The following is a 19810-nucleotide window of genomic DNA, read 5'->3' as shown; positions in this document are numbered from 1 at the left end:
GATACAGAGGCAAATTCAGACTTGGCAAAACAGAACAGCTTTCACTTATGTAAGGGCTGAATCTGCCTCCCGGTGTTTTAGTGGCCAGTTACTTCCCCTCTCTTCAGTGTAAAAGTATTGCTTTTGCTGTCCCGGGCAGCTAGAGGTACCGCTAAAGCACATTCATCCAGCCCTTCAGAGTCAGTAACAGCTGGAACAGGTTCAGGTGGAAAATTATGGGATTATGATTGGGGTACCAAACTCGAGGGACTGAGGCTCTGCTTGTGACTGTGCTTCAGACTGTGAAGGAATAACCTAATTTTTCCACTCTCTCACTTGTCTATCTGTAAAAAGGGATGATAATCTTTTATTCATCTATCTTACCTATTCAGAGTAGAATATATACTGAAATGTAAGCAACGATAACAGAACATTAAGCAAATGGGCCTGGGAGTATAGAAGCGACAGAGGTGGATAGACAGAATCAAAACAAATATCATGAGAAAGAGAGTAGAAATCACAAATGCAGCTGGCTCAGTGAAAATCCTTGCTTAGAAACACAGCTGAGGGCAGGTTTGGGGTAGCTCTTTTTTTCCTTGCCTGCCAAAGTAGGGGGGGGAGTGGGGAGGAGCTGACTCCTCTCCAAGAGCTGGAGGTACAGCGCTTTTGTGGGCTGTAGGTGGGAGATGCTTTGCTAAAAGGGGAAAAGCCTGGGCAAACATAGGGTCATGCTCGTGTGACACGGGGAAATCCAAGGTGGCTGAGGTCTTAGAAATGCCTTTGGAAATTCACTGAGTGCTTACTAATTGCTCAACAAAGGGATAAATTTATTCCCTGATAAATGAACCGTGATCAGCCAAGGAAGAATTTCAGAGATCATATATCTGTTGTAGAGACTAGTGAAAGAGTGGAAGAAATGGGCCAATCTGGCCCATGTAAAGATAAACAGTGATTAGAGAAAGGAAACAATCCAAGGAACAAGCTGAATTTGGCAAGAATACATCAACACTGTATTTTCCAACACTGCAAGTGTACAGCCCCTAGGCAAGACCAACTCCAGTGCAAAGCTACAGCCAACAAACTGCAAACACTTTAAAAAACTGATGATAGGCTCTTTGGGAGCCTCTCTGGGAGGAAGATTCTTGTCTGGCAAAGTGACTTGCATACTTCTGGCACTAAATAAACCATGTCTAACTATGGTGCTTCTGTGGTCACCCATTGCCACACTATTTTTGTGCCTCTCTGCCTTAACCTGATCTACATGCACAGTCCCTGCAGCAGAGGAGGCAGCTCTTCCCAGCTTGCCGACAGAAGGCAGAGGCTTAAATTTGGACTTGAGGAAGGACTCTTGATGAAATCCAGAATCATAAACCAAAGCCCTCTCTTGGCATTAGTCATACAAATCAGGACTGCCCAGCATCGCTGCTGCGGCAAGGGCTGAGCATGATTTCGGGACTCCACCAGCAACCCACGCCACAGGAGCAGCACCCCATCTCCCAGTGCGCCCAGACTCAGCAGCTACCACTTCCCCCACTCACACTGGCTGTCCCCACTGAGCACTGCGGGCAGCAGCCACCCTTGCTTGTTTTGCAGCACACCTCTGCCACCAGCCACATTGGCCAAGCAGCCACCCCCTGCCCCCCGGCAGCCTTTGGCCACCCAGTGCCGTGCAGGCAGAAGTCCCAACTCCTGCTCCCCACCTGGAGGTCAGCTCTTTCCTTTTGGTTGGGGAAGAAAGCCAGTCTCTTTGGGTGTCATTCCTCCTTAATGAGGAAGGCTTGGGCTCAGAGCACCCCATGCTTTATGAGGCTGGGATCTCCAGCCTTGGCTGGCCGGCTGGCTGCGGGGCTGCCTCCTCCTCCTCTGGGGGAGGTTGTATTCCCTATGGCCTTTGTTGAAGGAATGTAGTGCAGAGACAAAGATGTCCAATGTCAGTGAGGTTGGATCTGAAGCCTGGTGTTTATTGCATCCCTGGGTGGGAAGGAAATCCTCATTTCGCCCGATCTCTCTCCTTGGAGAACTTTTAAAATGTGAAATGGATCTAATTGGGCTGTCAGGGGAGCCAAGGAAAGGCTTGTGTGAGGTTAGGAGTGAGATATCAGCACTACTGAAAGAGTCTAGGATTGTGCAGAAATAGCGCTTAAAGGACAGTGAGGCAGGGATTTTGGGATACAGGCATCTGAGATAGTCCTGCTCCGTGGTACTGTGGGGCAGGTGAGTGATTTTCCCAAGATTTCACAGGCAGTCTGTGTTTGATAAGGTAACTTGCCTGGTTTGAGGCTGCTTCACTGGTACGTCCCAGATGATAATATTTGTGTCATGGTATTAGCCATACATTGCTTACGTTTGCCGTGAATGTAACACGATTTCTACCTTTGGATATACACATGCTAAATAATTGAAATCCAACAAAATCCATAGTCCTCCTCCCAGTGTGGGAAGGAGACGTGACCTCCCAGGGACTGCACGCACCAGCAGAGAGAGTCAGAGGCAGGGGAAGCGTGAGGTGAAAGCGGTGCGTACCGTCATCTCTATGAAATGAGACCTCCCCTTCAAGCAGCTCTGTATCTTCCCATCGTGAAGTAAGGTGGCTTTTTTCCCCTTCTGTGTTAAATTCCCATTGTAGACCAACCTTTTTGCTGAACAGCTCATGCTGCTGTTGAGCCAGGGCTGGGCTCTCACCGTGTGTGTTTGAAAATCATTAAATGTGTGACCATCTTATCAAATTGACCCTTGTATGGATCCTGAACACCTCCTTAGACCAACACGCAGGGCTGACTGGCACTGCCTGCTTTTGTCATGTTTAAAGATTTTGTGCCTCTACGCTGTTACATGCTTTTTATAGATTTGCTGGAAACTCTAAAGTGGTGACTTGTAGCTCGGTGTGATTTACCCTGTTGTTTTGTGCTGTGCAAAACTGTTTGTCAGTGGAGCTGCGATTTCAGGAGGATGTTTGCACAGAAATATAATGAGGTTTGGCTGGTCCTTGGGAGCGGGAGCGATTTTGAATGGCTGCTGACCTTGCGGGGAATCTGGGCTGCGCTCAGGCAGAAACCACTGAGCTGGAAACAAAAACCTGGAGAAACTAAAGCAGGCTCTCCATCTTCTGCTCCAAGTTAGTAAAGAGGTAGTTTATCCAAAAGACTGTGGCAAATGCTAGGAGATACATTCATAGCTTTTTAAAAAATTATTTTTAACAGTAATACAACTTTTTAAAGTGGGTCTGTGCTTTTTGGTGTGTTTATGTAAACTGTTCACTTGCAAATGAGCTGGCCTTCTCTTTGGTTCTGTCCTGATGAGAAGCTTTGAGCTTGCTCTTTCTCCTGGATGTGGGACCTGTGGGTTAGGCCCCTGCACAGGCTCTGCAAAGTAGAAGGGTGCTTTTACACTCTTGAAACTACAGAGAGAAAGATTTATTTGTTTTATAGTCAGGTTTATTAGCTCCCATTCTGTAAACAGCTGTATAGTGGTTACTTTCTGATTTCCACTGTTGCACAATACATACAATTACAGGAAAAATATATGCAGGAGTTGTGTTTGAATAAGAAGCGGGACAAAAACAGTATTTTTTCCCAACAGCACTTTTTCTTGCCTTTTTTAACAATTAACTATCTTATGGTAATAAATCACATTTTGTTCTACGAGGATGCAAAGGCTCGAACAAAAAGGCTGTAGGTTACAGAAGTGTTCCTTACAGGGTTGCTCTACTCTCTTTCCAACATCTTTTCTCCTCTCGAAAATGGAAGGTTTGCTTATACTTAAAAGAAAAGAAAAAAAAAAGAAGAGTTGCCTTTGGCCAGAGATCAATCGTGGGACATTTCAGCCCCATCAGAGAATGTTTTGGAAACATATGAGGCTGTAAGCAGATGATCTGATCCTGATCCCACTTAGCTCACAGCTGTTTTACTCCTGCCGTAAGGGCAGCGACTGCTGTGGATTTACCCGTGATTGCCACCGTAAGCCGAGATCAGGATGGGGCTGTGGGTTATAATGGCATCTGCTCAGCAGCCTCGGTGCTAGCAGTTGATAATGGTGAAAGAGACAGTGAAAGATGCTGTTACAGTTCTTGTTCTGAGTAGTGGTAGTGAATGGGACTATTCATATGCTTAAGGCTGCAAGACCATGACCCACCTAGCTGTGCTATAAATAGTGAGATGCAAACCTCAAAAGATAAAGTGCTTTAATTCACATGGAAATGCTAACTTTCAGGTGCTTATCTTGACTGGGTGTATTTGGCCCGCCACATGCATTTTGTTTTGGTATTTTAGCACTTCAGACACTGGACTGAATCCCTATGAAAGGCAAATATAAATTAAAATAATATTAAGCTGCTCTGCCTAAATCATCCGTCCCTTCTTATAAGCATAAGATTTTTATAAAGATTGAAGGCTCTTGCAGAAGTCAGTGTTTGGAGTACACTGACCATTGGGGTAAACGTATTCAACTTACCAACACTCCGGAGACCGCCTTTGTTTTGGGCTGCCTGGTGGCTTTGTGTGGCTGTGCCCACTGCTGGCATCGCAGGTAGCAGCGCCTTGCACCTCTCCGCTGGTGGGTGCAGTTTTCTCTCCTGCCCAAAAGAGCCTGGAGAGCTGTTTGTGCAAGGAGAGAGGTGCAATTGTCTGTCTCTTGCAGGAGAGATCACTCCATCATGATCTTATCCTCTGGAAGCAAAGAAAATAAGATAAATGATTTGGTGAAGCTGTTTTTTTTAAATAATCATGTATCCTCTTCAACTTCTAACAATACAGCTGTACTTACTTCAAAGTACTTGGATTACAGCATTGAAAATGACATCTCCGCTTGTATATCTACTTCTTGTGAATGTTTCTGAGGAAAAAATGTCCTTAAACTGGCTGCTCCAATACTTACTTTGAAGTGCAGAAATTCAGGAGCTGGTCTTTTAAGCTAAGCTAGCACGTCTTTATACTTGAGCTGTTGCTTGTCTTGCTCTTCCCTGGGCATTTGCTAGAGCAGCTGTTGGAGGCAGGACATTGGGTGAGACGTAGCTATGGTCTCACCTGCTAAAACTGTTTGTATGCCTAAATTTTTATAGGTGCAGTACCTAGCACAGATATCCAGCGTAAACTGGTCCTCTTCTTAGTCAACCTGTGCTGTACAGTATTTTCATGTTATTTGAAGTACAAAATTAAATTCTAGTCTGATATTTCATGTACTCTGAAAAGAACTCCCTGTCAACAACTCTGGTGCACTTGTACTGCAATTTGGACAGATACTGGCTCCACCTGTTGTTTCATTTCCCCCATTAGTTATCTAGATGCAAGCAGTCTTTGAGGCACCTCCTTCTGTTATAAATAAAACTTGAAATGAAAGACTATTGTGTAGCTGTAGAACATATTCAATTTATACCAGCCCAGGTCTTGGGAAGCCAAATTGGACAGCTTCACGGGTGACTTCCAACCTGCAGAAGATGTTACTTTTACCATGCAATTAGATGTGGCTGAATATGTTGGTTAAAAACATGGCAAAAAAGTTTTCAGTAACTAAGGAACCAGGACTACTTACCTATTGTCCCTAGTTACAAGTTATACTCAGTATTTCTTCAAAAAATATCCACCTGACAGGAGATGTTTGTTTATTTGAGTATTAATTTTTGCCAATGTGCTACTCGAAGCGGGTGTCAGATCTGATTTTCAGTCATCAAAATAAACACCAAAGTAAACGGAAAAATGTAGGCCATGATGGAAATGAAAATGTAGAACTTAAGATTTTATAGCTGATAAATGTTGTCTAAAAGTATTAATCATCTTACATTCTTAAATCATTAGCAATGAGGCCCCTAGCTCTAGCAGAGTTGTCAGTACTCTACTGGTTGTGAAAAACTGCACGTCACTAGTTTTTGCTGGTGAATTAAATCTTCATAATTGCTGTACAGATATCATACATAACAAACATCTAGTGACATGTCAAAGGAGGCATTTTTTCTGCTTCTTTTCCTATAAAACCCCTTCAAAGAGTCATCCCTGGATCTCGCAGACTGTTGATCCTGGGAAGTCCCAGGGAGACGACTGCATTTCCAGGGCCGGGTTCAGAGCACGTGCAGATCCCTGCAGATTCACTGAAGTCAAGGAGTAGCACTTCTTTTCAATGACATCCTGGGGCCAGGACTTCCGTCCATTAATTACGTGAAAGAGGACCTCCTTTAGTCAAAGCTGCCAATTTTTAATGTAATTGAATGTCACCTTATCCTCATATGACTAGGGAAGAAAAGCAGAAGCTCTTGCTCAACATCCATTTGTTTTATGCCCTTACATATTTTTGTGTCACTTGGGGCTTTTGTGCGTCCAATAAAAGCAGGGAAAGGCTGTATTTACCAGAATTTCAGCTAGAGGTACCAGGAACTAAATTTGTCTTCTACTTTTTTGGCTGACAGAAAACCTCAAAGCTGACTGGTTGCAAGTGGTGCTCCCTCAGGTAAAGGACGGGGTCTTGTGTGTAAGGACGTGCCGTGGCTCTCTGGGGTCTGGCTGCTGGTGATCATCGAGCAAGAGACCCCTTGTTCTGCATCATCTTACAGCTTTTTCAGCGCTGGTCAGACTTATCCCCACAGATCAGTGAATCAGAACCATCCTTGTTAATAATATTCAGTATATAACTTTCCTACTGTGAGGATTTAAAAAAGAAAGTTATAAAAATAAGAAAACATGGCCTGAGAAATCTTTCTGTTGTTGTGTGATGTTTGAAGCATTTTTTTCTTCTTTCCTTCGGGAAATAAAATGAGTGAAAATAAATATTAAGAAGTATGCAAAATAAGCTTACATTTGTAAGTAAACATGAAGTAAACATGTGCTGCTTTAGGCCAGTTTTATAAAGCTGAATCTGACAGTTTCAATTCAGTAAATATTGGTAAGCAGACAGAAAAACTCTTTCTTTCAAAGTTTGGGCACTGTATCCAGGTGTCACCTTTTGATAGTAGCTGGCCAATTAAACATATCTCAACATAATTTCATAGAGGAAGTTGACTACAAATAGGATGAGTAAAACTCATCAAGTTGCCTTATGAATTCTACTTTTTTGGTTCTAGAATAACTCTGTCTTACAAGATGATGAACTGACAGTCACACAGAAAAAAAATCAGACAGACACTTCTTTTCTGGATAGATTAAACTCTCTAGAGGCTGGTAAAAACGAAGCAAATCAAGTACATCATCTTTCATATTCACATCAACCCATCTATTGTGGAAAACGTCAGAAGTCAGCGTGTTCTCATTCAGCTGAAATATTATTTCTGTGCTATTTCTAGACTGAAGAGACAAATATCGGAGAAGTGAACACATTTAATAATCACCCAAAGAAAAGAGAAAAACACCGAAAAAGCCAGAGCGTGAAGTCCCACCGTATGTCAGCCGATGCTGCTACATTCAGAGAGAGCCGCCAGGAAGAGCAAATGCCGGTTCCCGGGACTCAGAGAGCTAGGATGTTTCACCAGTAGCTGTCTCCTTGTCTCTCTCTCTCTCAAGTATTTTTGTTTGGTTGATTGGGGTTTTTTCTGCTTCTTTTGTGAGAACATGGATGTGGAGAAGCACTAGACAGAGCACTCCAGGAACTGGGTGCAAGGAGGTCGACTCGAGTTGCTCTTATACCGTTTAATGAAAAGCAGACCAACCGCCAGATAAACACAGGTGACAGAGGGGGTAGGTGACAGATTGCCTGTGCTGGCAGGCAGGTGGTGACTGCCAGCGTGTGATCCTGTGGCCTGAGGGCTTTCCCAGAACAGGCTTTTCTTTGGTGGGCCACAGGCCCTTTTCTGCAGTTGGGCTCTAGCAGACTAGAGCACGCTCCGTGACTAGAGAACCTGTTCAAAGCAGTGTGCATGGTTGAAATGAGGTGCAAAATGCTTTCGCTTAGTCATTAGATCTTTACCAGTACCCAGTGATGATTTAACGGCTCCTGGGTAAACACTGGTACTTCAAAGAATGTTTGTGCTAATTTGGCTTTGGAAATGAGAAGAGAGGTAAGATGCATGACCTCTGCTGAGGCATCTTTTGATGTCCTATATTAATACTAGGTTTGATGATTGTTCATTTTTCTGTCTCAAAGGGAATCCTCAGTAATGTCTTGTTCTGCCCGCCCGCAGGCTCGGTTTCTCGCTTGGACTGGTGGTTGTGAAGTGGCATACACTAGAGAGCAAAGCTGAGTCACTTTTTGTAATGCCGTGACAGAGTAAGACATAGAAGAGAAATTAGTTGTGTATTCACAGGTATCAGACGTGCTTGAAATGTGAGCATATCTTTCAAGAAGTTTAAGTTAATATTCCTAAGATGACCCTCCTACATGTCTTCTTTGCACATCTACATTTATCGATGGCATACTGGTGTATGTGCCTATAGTGCAAAGTACCTATATATAAGGATCCATGAGTCTCAGACTTGTGGGTCATCTGTAGCCATCAGTGGTGGTATCTGAATGAGCTTTCTAGCCTTTTATGTCATTAGCATATAGCGAAATACTGTCTGGAAAGAATGCAAAGATTTTTCTTTGTGGCATGACAGCTGGTTACAAGGCACAGCATAGCCACTGCAATGCACCCATCTCATGCATATATGGTGAATCATTGTCTATTTTTCCTGTTAATGACTCAGCAACTCGAGAAGTGGGAGTGACCACTTGTTGTGTTTTTGATCTGCTAATTGGCATCTGGCAAAAGCCATTCTTGTGCAACATATTTGGCTAAAGCGGGCTTGCTGATGTCAGGAAGTCAGAGATGCAGTTGGATGAGCCAGAGACATGCCTCATCAGTGTGGCCACGCATGAAGTGTTGCTATTTGCATACTGATGGGACCATGATGCGAACTTACAACAAAAAGGACTGCAAACCTGGTGATTACATTCTGCTGCAAGAGCCTGTGCAGGTGGTCAGTTACGGCTGTTGTGTTCATTTGACACCTTTTTGTGGCCATTTTCCTGTGCGAAGCACAGAACTATGTGGGCTGTGCCAGTCACCCTGTTTGATACAGCTTGCTGCAGATGACACCGAGGTACCATGGGAAACTGGGATGTATTTTTCTCATCAGAACTGTTCATCCTTCAGCTTTCCAGCTTCTGCAACTGCCTGCCTGAATAAGTGGCTCTTCTTCCCATGCAAGCCCTGTCCCTTCTTCTGTTGAAGGTAAATGGCTGTGTGGGTGAGCTGTTGATTGATCATTTAATGCTCTCTCAGCCAGAATTAAGTGGGCAGATCTTTGTGCAGCATTGCGCACTGAGAGCTGCATTTCCAAGAACACCTCAACTTTTCATCTATTCATGTTCACACACTTGCTTAGTCATGCCTATCCTCACACTGGCTTGTCAGTAGTTGATAAAGAATATGGTTTTTCCATGTACTTTTGCACTGAAACTTGGTCCCTGCTGCAAATCAAACAGCTTGGATCAATCAAAAAATTGTCAGGAAATTTACGGCTTGGGTGACCGTGCCCTTGTTAAATAAGTGTTAGGCATGTTAAATACAAGCATGTTAAATAAAACATTATTTACCATGCTTACAGCCGCAACAATCTTTGGTGTGTACCTTTGATCAGGCATAGTGGTATATATACTCATATATAGATGACAGTAGGTTATAAAGATTGTTTTCCTTCTGGAGTTTCAAAATTCAGATTAACTAACTGTTACACATGGAAAGATTTCTAAAGAAAGGAGTAGCTACGTAAGCAAAACATCAATAAGATGTGTGTTGAAGGTGCATGTCAGAACAGAAAAAGGATTTTAGAAATGGAAAATCTTTCATTAGATCCATTATTGATATAATTCCACCAAGCTTTGCATTAAAGAGATTAAAGGTGTAGCTCTAGAAATCAAAACCGAGGAGAACGGTCGGTAAACATGGCATATATAAAGTACTTTGTGTTCTGATAAGAGGATGTCTAATTTTATTTTTTAGCCAGTAAAGGTCATAGTTTGCGTCTCAGTGCCCCCATGCTTGGGAATCCACCACAGGACTTCAGCGATCTGGATTCTGTGAAATATTTCCATTCTTTGCTTTACTTGAGACATCCTACCTGGCCTCAGGGAAGCCATTTATCTTCTCTGGACCTCAGTTCCTGTTCTGTAAAATGGAGATAGCATTTCCACTCTTCATGAGAGCATTATAAAAAAACCATAGCCTAAAGCCTGAGACATGCAGGCAGTCCAGTGGTAGGACCTCAGATAAAGTGCATTGTTTGCTTGAATCTTATTCTGCATTATAAAAATCTGCATAAAACTTGCAAAGATGTAAAAATGTATGCTCACAAATACAAAAATGGTCAGTTTTAGAAATAAGAACCAGTCACACTGGTGTTATTACAATTGTGATTATGATGATTCAGAGCATTATACTGACACCAACACTGCCTAATCAGGATAAGGAGAAAGCCCCAGTCTCTGTGCAAAGAGCTCACAGGATGAAAAGTCAAGACAGCCAAACCATAACGGAGTAAGAATATGCAAGCCAAATATGAAGGTGTTACCGTATATATGTCTTGTAATTTTTCCCTCCCTCCCGCCCTCCCTTTCCAGAGTGCACCTTGCCACGTTTCCCACCTCTCTCCCTGCAGGGGGGCTCTGCCCTTCCTCTCCCCCATGTCCCCCACTGCTTCCCAACTGCGTGCTCTGCGGGGTATGTGGTGCCTGCCGGAGAGCGGCTGCCCGCCACCCTGCTGTGGCTCTTTGGCGGAGAACCTGCACTGCAAGTTTCAGCTCAAAACAAACATTCATGGCTGAGTTATGAACCCCCAGAGGGATAGATGGTGAAGTGGATTAAAGCACTAACTCTTTGCCTTTGGCTCAAAGCCACGTTAGGACAAAAGTTAGAGTGAGTTTCGGAGTTAACTTTTACTTGTCGGTATGGCTTGGGTTTGGATATGGCAAAAAAAACCCAAACAGGAATGAAAGGACACTGGTTAAGACATGTTGACGAGGTTTCAGGAGGAGCCTACGCAGTGCTCCAGCCAGTCTGACCTATTTAGTGATGACAAGTTTTGACAGCATTTCAGGAAGCGTTTCAACTTCAGAAGTAAAAACCAACACCCATGGACAGCCCTCCAGAGCAAGGGCCTGTGGGAAGAGGAGACACCCAGCATGGCGCTTCTGGGGTGGCTGTCCCGGTTGGGGAAGGCTCTCCCAGGGAAATGCTTGCAGTCCTCTTGTACCATGCCAGCTGTAGTGGTGGCACGAGGATGTCTGGGGACAACCTGTGCCTTTGCAGCGGCTGGGCTGTGTCCTTTATGAGTGGCTCTTTGCTGTTCCATGTCTGCAGGATGGTGTCTCCTCAGGGTTCTTGGTGTGCTGCTTTGCAGTCATCCTCTGGTGCTGAGCTAGGTCTCTCACACCTCAGGGACGCTATGGGAAAAGTCTAGAAAAATCTGTGTTCTGTTAATAAGTTTTTTAGGCTTTGCTCCTGTATGCTTGAGTCAGAGAGGATGAACAAAACCTTAACTGTGGGTCTAGGGCTGCATGGAAGGCGTCTGCTCTCCTCACGTCCCCCCTAGGGAAGAATGAGCAGTGCATCACTTAAAAACTTTTGTTTAAATCATCAAGACTTACTAAGGCTGAATAACAGAAGTTTGTTTTTGGTAAAATAAGAGGCAGATCCTTAAGAAGTGTGTATGTACAAGGCAGTGTTTGCTCTTCCTCTCCCACATTGACAGTTGTCTGAGAGTTTAATTCCGTTTGCTGTTTGTAAGGTGGGAAACAGAGGAATAAAAGCATTAAGGAAGGCTTACCTGAATAATAATAATTATTTTCCTTGGGATAAAGAAAACTGTTTTCAATGTATGGGAGCCACCACATCTGAGAATATTCCATAGCCATTCGCTCATGCAAGGAGCCCCAAGGCTCCTGTGGAGGGTCTCAGGACACCAGGGCCAGCCTGGGACCCATGCTGGGGGCCGAGGTGCTCTCCTAGCTGGCATCCAGGCAGCCCTCACCTGCTTCGAGCCCTTGGCTTGGGGTATGGGAGGGGATGGGAAGGGATGTGTCCAGGCAGAGAGGAGGAGTGGCTGGAAAGGGGATGAGGCGGCGAGCTGGAGAGGCACCCATTTAGCTGTCTCTAAATAACAGCTTATCTAGAGAGATTTTTTATTTTTCTAATATTATAAGCCACAGGACAGGTTGCACAGGCATCCATGCTGGGTGGGAGGGAGGGGTGCTGTAATTGTCCTGCACGGGACTGATGTTTACTGTCCTTTGGCAGTCGTCCTGCAGCACCCCAGGTCCTGCAGGCTCAGTGGCGGCTGTGTGGCTGAAACGTTCCCGCTCAGGAAGCAATGTGGGACGAGTATTCGGTACCGCTTTCTGGAGCCAAAGTAGTTTCTTCCAAACCAAAAAAATCTCTTGCTGTATAGAAAGATGCTACACCTTTGAAGGGGGCTGTTTGAATGGAGGCTTGTGACTCAAAATACTTAGTTTTTTTTCCCCTCTGATCAGGAATGCTCTCAAATGCAGGTTGTGAAGGAAATAGGAGGGTGGTGGCTGTTTTCACTGATCTCCTCTGTCAGAGCATTGAGGCTCCTGATGGATAAACAGCCGGCCGATGACTTGAAGAGCTTCGAATAAAGCACCATGACCTCTTTCTTGATTCTTAAACTGAAAAGAAAGCCAGTGGGGAGGAAAGGGAGCTGGGATTGAAACCATTTTCCATCCATTCCCTTCCTCATACACCGGCAGAGGCTGCACTCTCTAAATTTCTTCCTTCTCTCTTCTTCCAATCCTTCCCTGGCTCCTTTAGGCCAACATTATGGGCACTATTTCTCACTGATGGTGTATTATAATATTTGATCTACCAGAGAGGAGAAAACAGAAAATAAAGGACATGGCACTTTTTTTTTTTTTATTGTAAAATGCAAGTAATCAGCTTGTTCCGACTTTGGTTAGGCTTCTGGAAACATCTAACTGATGCGAAGTTACAGGCTAACAAAAATCTCACACTTATACCAGTTCTTGTAATATGTTAACTAGTCTTGCAGGTGTATTTGGAATTGCAAGAAATGCTCCACCAGATGCCACTGAGACAAAAAATAGCTAACCTTAATCCTACTTACACCCATAGTCATACATACATGCCCTGAGAGATTAGTGCTGGTAGGCATTTCTATGGGATGAATTTCTAACTGAACCGAATACCTGAAAACATGCTAGGTGCAGCTTGTGCCAGTCACCCAAATTAATACACAAATTGGGTATTAATTCACAGTGATGATAAATACCAAGCGAGTAGAACAAGTGTGTTGCAGTACATACATGTTGCAAGTAGAAAGATAAAGACAAGTGAACCATAGTGTTATCATTTAAATCTTGGTTATATAGGCCTTCTTGATTTTTGAGAACTTGCAAAAAGCAAACTGTAGTACATCAGTATAATACGCTGTTGCTATATGCCTCAGGACCATTGAAAGGAAAGCTAGTGAGCTGCATTGCATTTGTGCTTTAAGCTCCTAAAATGCATCATTAATAAACGTGTCTGCAGGTTCATTTAGATTTATATCACTGTATTTTCATGTGGTATCCTCTGCAGAAAATTGAGACTGTAGAAAAGAGAAAAAAAAGTATAGTTATTTTTAACAGTTCATAAACACCATGAAATTAATTGTTTCCTAATGTGACACACACACACACACACACACAAACACACACACCCCGTGGAAGTCTGTGGATTTATATCAGAAACTAGTTTGGCTCCATCAATGAGGAAAACCTATAGATAGAGTATTCCGTGTGAAAGGCAGTGACACTTTTTTATTGTTACTATATTATTTTGTGACAGGGGTGTGTTTTGCAGTAATAGCTCACACACTTGCTTTTAAAACGTGGCAGAAGAACAAACAACTGATCCTGCACAGCTTGGCACGCATGGGTAAAAAGCAGTTGCCTGGCATGCCATCAATGTTAAAGACATATTTGTCACAAGCCTTGCAACCTGTATTGCTTTGTTGTAGAAAACAACCTCTGGAAGGAAATAGCTGTAACTCCCGATTACAGCCAGCTGGGAATTCTACAAGAAAATAGCTTTCCACTGGAAATAATATGGGTTTGTCAAAACAGAGATGTTCTGGGAAGCAGAGAGGTTCAACTCTTGCTGGACCCTAGGCTGAACTCCAGCGGATGGATGCACGCTGTGACGGCCTCGCGGCCCCGGGTCCCACCTAGGGATGGCCGTGCTGCTGATGGCAGGTATTGGGGGGACCCCCTGGGCATCCCCGTCCTCCCACAGGGCTGGGGGTCCTGGCACACCCCTGATGCCTGGCCAGGAGGGTCTGCTCCGGGGCAGTCCTGCCACCCCTGGGCACCGGTGACACACCTGGCCACCAGTGAGGCTCTGTGAGTTTCTTGCTCTGGAGGCAGAGTTGATGGCTACTCTATCTCTCTTCCACAACTATCTGATTTTCCCAGAATAATTCTGCACCCCCCTGGATTTTCTTTTTAAAAACATCATCTTCAGAATATGTATTTTTCCTACTGTTGGGAAAACATCTTTGCCAAACTACCCCAAATTTCTCAGAGTGTGTATTCCATGTGTTTCATGGCTATATATATATGTTACAATATATTAAAAAAATCATTATTGTGAAAATATTCTCTATCTCAGGTAGAAATATATTACTTTATATATAGAAGTGATGTAAACACTTTCATTTAGTAAAATAGCTCAGAATGTGATTTATTTGTTTCCAGAAATTGACAGCACTGTGCACTCTGAGTTCATTATTTACACATGCATTCACAGCCCACCAATCATCCTATCACCAGTGAATTTCTAACAAAATATAACCATTTGTAGTAGCAGAACAATGACCATGTCTTTCAGTGGTACAAATATTAAAACTATTTCACAGGCCACAGCAACACACTAAGCTATGATTCTTTCAGTATAAAATAATGTAGTAAAAGCTGTGACTATTTCAGTGTTTTTAGAAAGCTTCATTGAAGTAGCTGTTATAAGCAAGCATCACTCAGAGAAAAACAACATGGATTTAATAACTCAGAAAATTTTTTGCATTGTATATTGAATATCTGTTTTCAACTTTATATATTTTGAGCATATGTAACACTCAAAATGCCTAACTTCTTTTTCTGATACCATGTCTGTATGGTTGTTACCCTATAGGATACTGTGCTTTAAGTGCCTGTAGGTCCCTGTCTGGCGTACTTACAATAATTTTTTGTGCTTGAGTATTTTTTTCTGATATAATCCCTCAAACATGTTCTTTTGTAACCTTTCTCAAGCTATGTTATTCTTTTTTTTAAAATGGGTTGCACAGTGACATCTGCATAATTCTGCAAACAGCTGGTTCAGAATAGAAAGAGCTATTCACACCAAACTTTTTTTTATTGTAGGTGTTTCTAGGGAATCACCTAGTTTGTAATCCAGTACACATTTAAACGCGCTGTATGAACACGTTTCTCACAGCTTTATTATATTTGGCTCTTTGCACTCAGCATTATTTCTTTCTGAAGTTGCTTAAATGATGCTGTTATTAAGAGGATATTTAGAGGAAAATAAAACACCACCTAAATCCACCTGTTGAACATCCATTTATTTTTGAGATATAGCCAGCCTGAAAAGACTTTCGCTGTGCCAAATGCTGTACTGATATTTTGTGTGGGAGTATCAGTATTTGTACATTAACAGAAAAGTCTTGCACAACACAACTCTTCCCTATTGCTAAATAAAACCAATAGATGTAGCCATGTGCAATGCTCAGAGTGCACTGAGAAGTTGTTTCAGGATGCAGTCGGAAAGGAAGAGGTTAGGGGCAGCAGACACAGTGAAGAAAATTGGAAGAACAAGAACATGTCTTGTATGAGCATACAAAAGAGTGTCAGTTCATGCACAACTCAAAATATCCCTAGAAAGGCACAGTTGCAAAGGTTAAGATTCTCATATGATTGAAATAATTCCCATTTATGTGTTACTTGCTGACAAAAGCTGTTGACTTATTTTCTACCATGTATTCCAAGATTTTAGAATTTGCTTCTGTCAAAACCCTGAAAAGAAATGTTCTGAAGACATTTAATGTTCAGCTTTTAAAAAACGGTTCAGTTTGAATTGATTGTTTTGATTTGTTCTGTGGAGTTCAACCATTATAAATTTTGAAGCTAGTATGAGGGCTTAAAAAATCAAGATATGGGTGGTTTTGTGCCTCAGATGCAGCAAGATATGATAAAACCAATTATTACTGAGTGATACGAACTAGGGATTTTAATTAAAACTACAGGGAGATCTTTATAGTACCATTACTTTACTATCTAATTACTTCTGTCTTGGGAAATTGTTCTCAACACTTTCTTTTCAGGTATTGTAAGTTTCTAGATGCTGCTTTTCGATTTTCTCATTTGATTCCTGATCCAGTGCCGACACAAACAGAGTAAGATCTACTAATAGGCAGGCAAAGAAAGCATATTTTTTCAATTTTTTGTTTTATTGAAAAACACATTTCTTAAGAAAATTATCAAGACACTCACTTTTCCATTTCCATTCCCCTGCACTGTATTATACAGCTAATTCCCGCCACAACAGTAACTGGCTGAAAAAAGCACTGAACTTCTTTTCATTTTTGTAGCATTTCTCTTCATACCTCCAGTGCAGGAGGGTGTCTGGCAATATTGATAGCCTTTCGCTTCACTAGTTCTTTTTTGTAGGGACATTAAAATTGATTTTCTGCATCTTGGCATATGAAGACTCAAAAGTGTGTTACATGCCCTATTGCCCAAAAATGTGCAGTCACAGAGCAAAGGTTCCAATGATAGAGACTTTTATGGTACCAGGAGGCCTGAGCTGCTGAACTGGAGGAGCAGAGAGAGACAGTCTTATTTATAGTGCTACTGGAGAATTAGCCTGCCTTTGAACTGGCTGCCCAGATACTCTGATTGAAAAGTCTGGTTTCCTGACAGGAGGGGAGGCAAGGGTAGAAAGGAGAGGCAAACTTCCAAGACAAACCTAGTGATAAAGTGAAAAAGGCATCATGCCTTACAGCAGTGCCTTGCCACGGGGGCTGCTGGAGACATATTTACAGCTCTGAGGTAATAAAGGTGTGAGTTAATGTTGGAAATGGAATTGTTAAGAGAAAGCATGCAAGGAGAGATTCAGAAATAATGCATCAACAGAAACTGAAAGAAGAATTCTGAGCATGAAGCAGCCGAGCTACTGCCACAGCTTCCCAGTCCCCAATTAAATCAGCTTCCTTTTCTAATAAAGGTCCCATAGGTCACTCTAGACATAGGTGTCTAGAGTAAGCATGACTTTAGGCAAAAAAAGGCTGGATGGAACAAAGATGTAAACCAATATTTTAAAAGATCAAGATGAAGGTTATACAGTAGAGACAGTCTGTTGTGATTGCCTCAAAGAAAAAATCTTCTCATCCTACCTAGCAAAAGTCTTTGAGTTTCACAACAAAATGTCCAGTCTGGTCGCAGCTAATCTGTCAGTGAATTTAAAATATTCTGTTTTCCTTTACATGGAGAACATGTCCAGTCACCTGGGGACTGAGGCGACCAAGGTGCTGTCTTAGGTACAGCATTGTGCTTTTGCAGCACTGGATGACTTTACTGGCTCTTAGAGAGAAATAAAGACCTGGAGAGAGAGCCTGTCCATACTGAAATCAATGACATGGTTCTTGTTAACATCATAAAATCCAAGTTTGGGTGTTTGTTAGATTATGGATTAAGCTTTATCTGGTGTTAATAATGAGCTTTACACAGAATAGAGTGAGTGTGATACTATATTTGATCAACTGGATCATCACAAGAATGTGTTTTGGACCTCCTGTTATTCCATCTTCGGGCAGTAGGAAAGCCAACGCCTGATTCAATTCAAAGTCGGGAATCTTTTTCTTGAGCAAAAGGTGATTTGGATAAGGTCTTTAATGAGCACATTAACCTTAGAGTTAATAGGAGAGGAACAGGGAAGGGGAAGGGAAGGGAAGGGGAGGGGAGGGAAGGGAAGGGAAGGAAGAGAAGAGAAGGGGAAGAGAAGAGAAGAGAGAAGAGAAGAGAAGAGAAGAGAAGAGAAGAGAAGAGAAGAGAAGAGAAGAGAAGAGAAGAGAAGAGAAGAGAAGAGAAGAGAAGAGAAGAGAAGAGAAGAGAAGAGAAAAGAGAAGAGAAGGGGAAGAGAAGAGAGAAGAGAAGAGAAGAGAAGAGAAGAGAAGAGAAGAGAAGAGAAGAGAAGAGAAGAGAAGAGAAGAGAAGAGAAGAGGTCTTTCTGTCACTGTCTAAATTCATGATCTTGCTACCATATGCAGTTCTGAGCCTTCTCTCAAAAAAGATAAAGCAGAACTAGAAGAGAAACAGAGAACAGTGATCAAAAGAAAGCATGGGATAGGTCCTGTAAGAAATAACACAGTAAAGTAAGACCTAAAGAAAAATATGGTAGAGATCTGTGAAATTAATAGTGGCAATGGAGAAAGTGAATCGGGAACAATGGGTCATTGTTCTGCATATGATAAGAATTAGGGTAGGCTGGATAAGATTGTCATTCAGCAAGTTCAAAAGAAACAAGAGGAAGTACTTTGTCATGCAAAATACAGCTGAAATATGCTTGTCATAGGATGCTGCTGATGCTAAAGGTTTCAATGTGCTCAAGAAGTGATTTGACAAATTCATGGAAGAAAAGACCTACCATGTGCAAGAACATTATATATGTCTTAGAATGGGTAGAGATACCTGGAACAGAGGAGATTTCATGGGAAGGTACCATCATAGGTTCACTCTGCTCCTCTGCTCATACCTGTTTTCCTTACATTCGTTGTCAGCTAGTATTGGAAACACAGGACCTTTGGTCCAGCACAGCCAAAGTGTTATGGTGTTAAAACAACATTCAATTTCTCTCTCAGCCTCACTCAATCCAGACCATTTTACTTGGACACAACTGGGATATAATCAAGAGCAGTCAGGCTTCTGGGGAGGAGGAGGTGGTGGTAGGAATGGCTATTACAAATCAATTCATAGAGGATCTGTTTCTAACATATGTGACAAAGCGCACAGATTTGGAGGTCTAGTTAGATTTTCAGTTAAATAGATATGGTACCAAGGATATTTATTTCTGCCCCTGCCTATAGCTAGAGAAACAACATTTTACACAGACTCGGCTTAACCATTCAGTGGTTGCACCATCTGAGCAACAGACCTGGCTAAACACAGAAACGACAGAAGGATTTTTTGTAATAAGTGAAGAGGCTTAATGCAGATGAAGTGGCCATATGGAGTGAAAAAAACATAACCATTAAGAAGATGGAAAGATACTATTAGAACAAGGATTCCCAAAGTTTGTTTATGGAAAGCTGGCACAACAAGCAGGGCATCAAGCAGCAGGACCTGAAATAATTAACCTGTAATTCACAGGCCCTCTCCCTTCTCAGCTCCCCAAAACTTTTGGTGTCCCCTTTCCTACCACTCTTGAAAGCAGGAGGATGAGCCACAGTTTCTTGCTGCCTTTCAGACAAAAGGGGGCTACTGAGGGGTGCAGTTAGGGTGTGACACATCCAGCTGTCCAGACTCCTGGGATCCCCAAACACTCGGCAAACACTTTGCATTTGTGGAGGAGACTTTGCAACTGCAACAGCCTCAAACAACACCTGAATTCATTGAGGATGGCTGCAGCTAATGCCACCTTGTGAGTCTTACCCAAAGGTGTCTCAGGCTGCCCTTTGGGAACTTTGCAACAGAAGAGGCGTATGGCAAAAGCCATCAAGGCAAGTCTTGGTGTGGGAACATAATGTCCAGAAGTAAAAAAGTGGCTGAAACTCTGGCTGGATAAAGAAGAGCTGGGTAACATACCAAGAATGATTCCTTCAGAAAAACCTAGGATATGAAAGAGCTTACATGAACGATTTAGGAC

The sequence above is a fragment of the Pygoscelis adeliae genome, unplaced genomic scaffold (genome assembly GCF_000699105.1).
Source record: "Pygoscelis adeliae isolate BGI_AS28 unplaced genomic scaffold, ASM69910v1 Scaffold157, whole genome shotgun sequence".
Classification (NCBI taxonomy): domain Eukaryota; kingdom Metazoa; phylum Chordata; class Aves; order Sphenisciformes; family Spheniscidae; genus Pygoscelis; species Pygoscelis adeliae.
Note: the sequence above shows the minus strand (reverse complement) of the source record.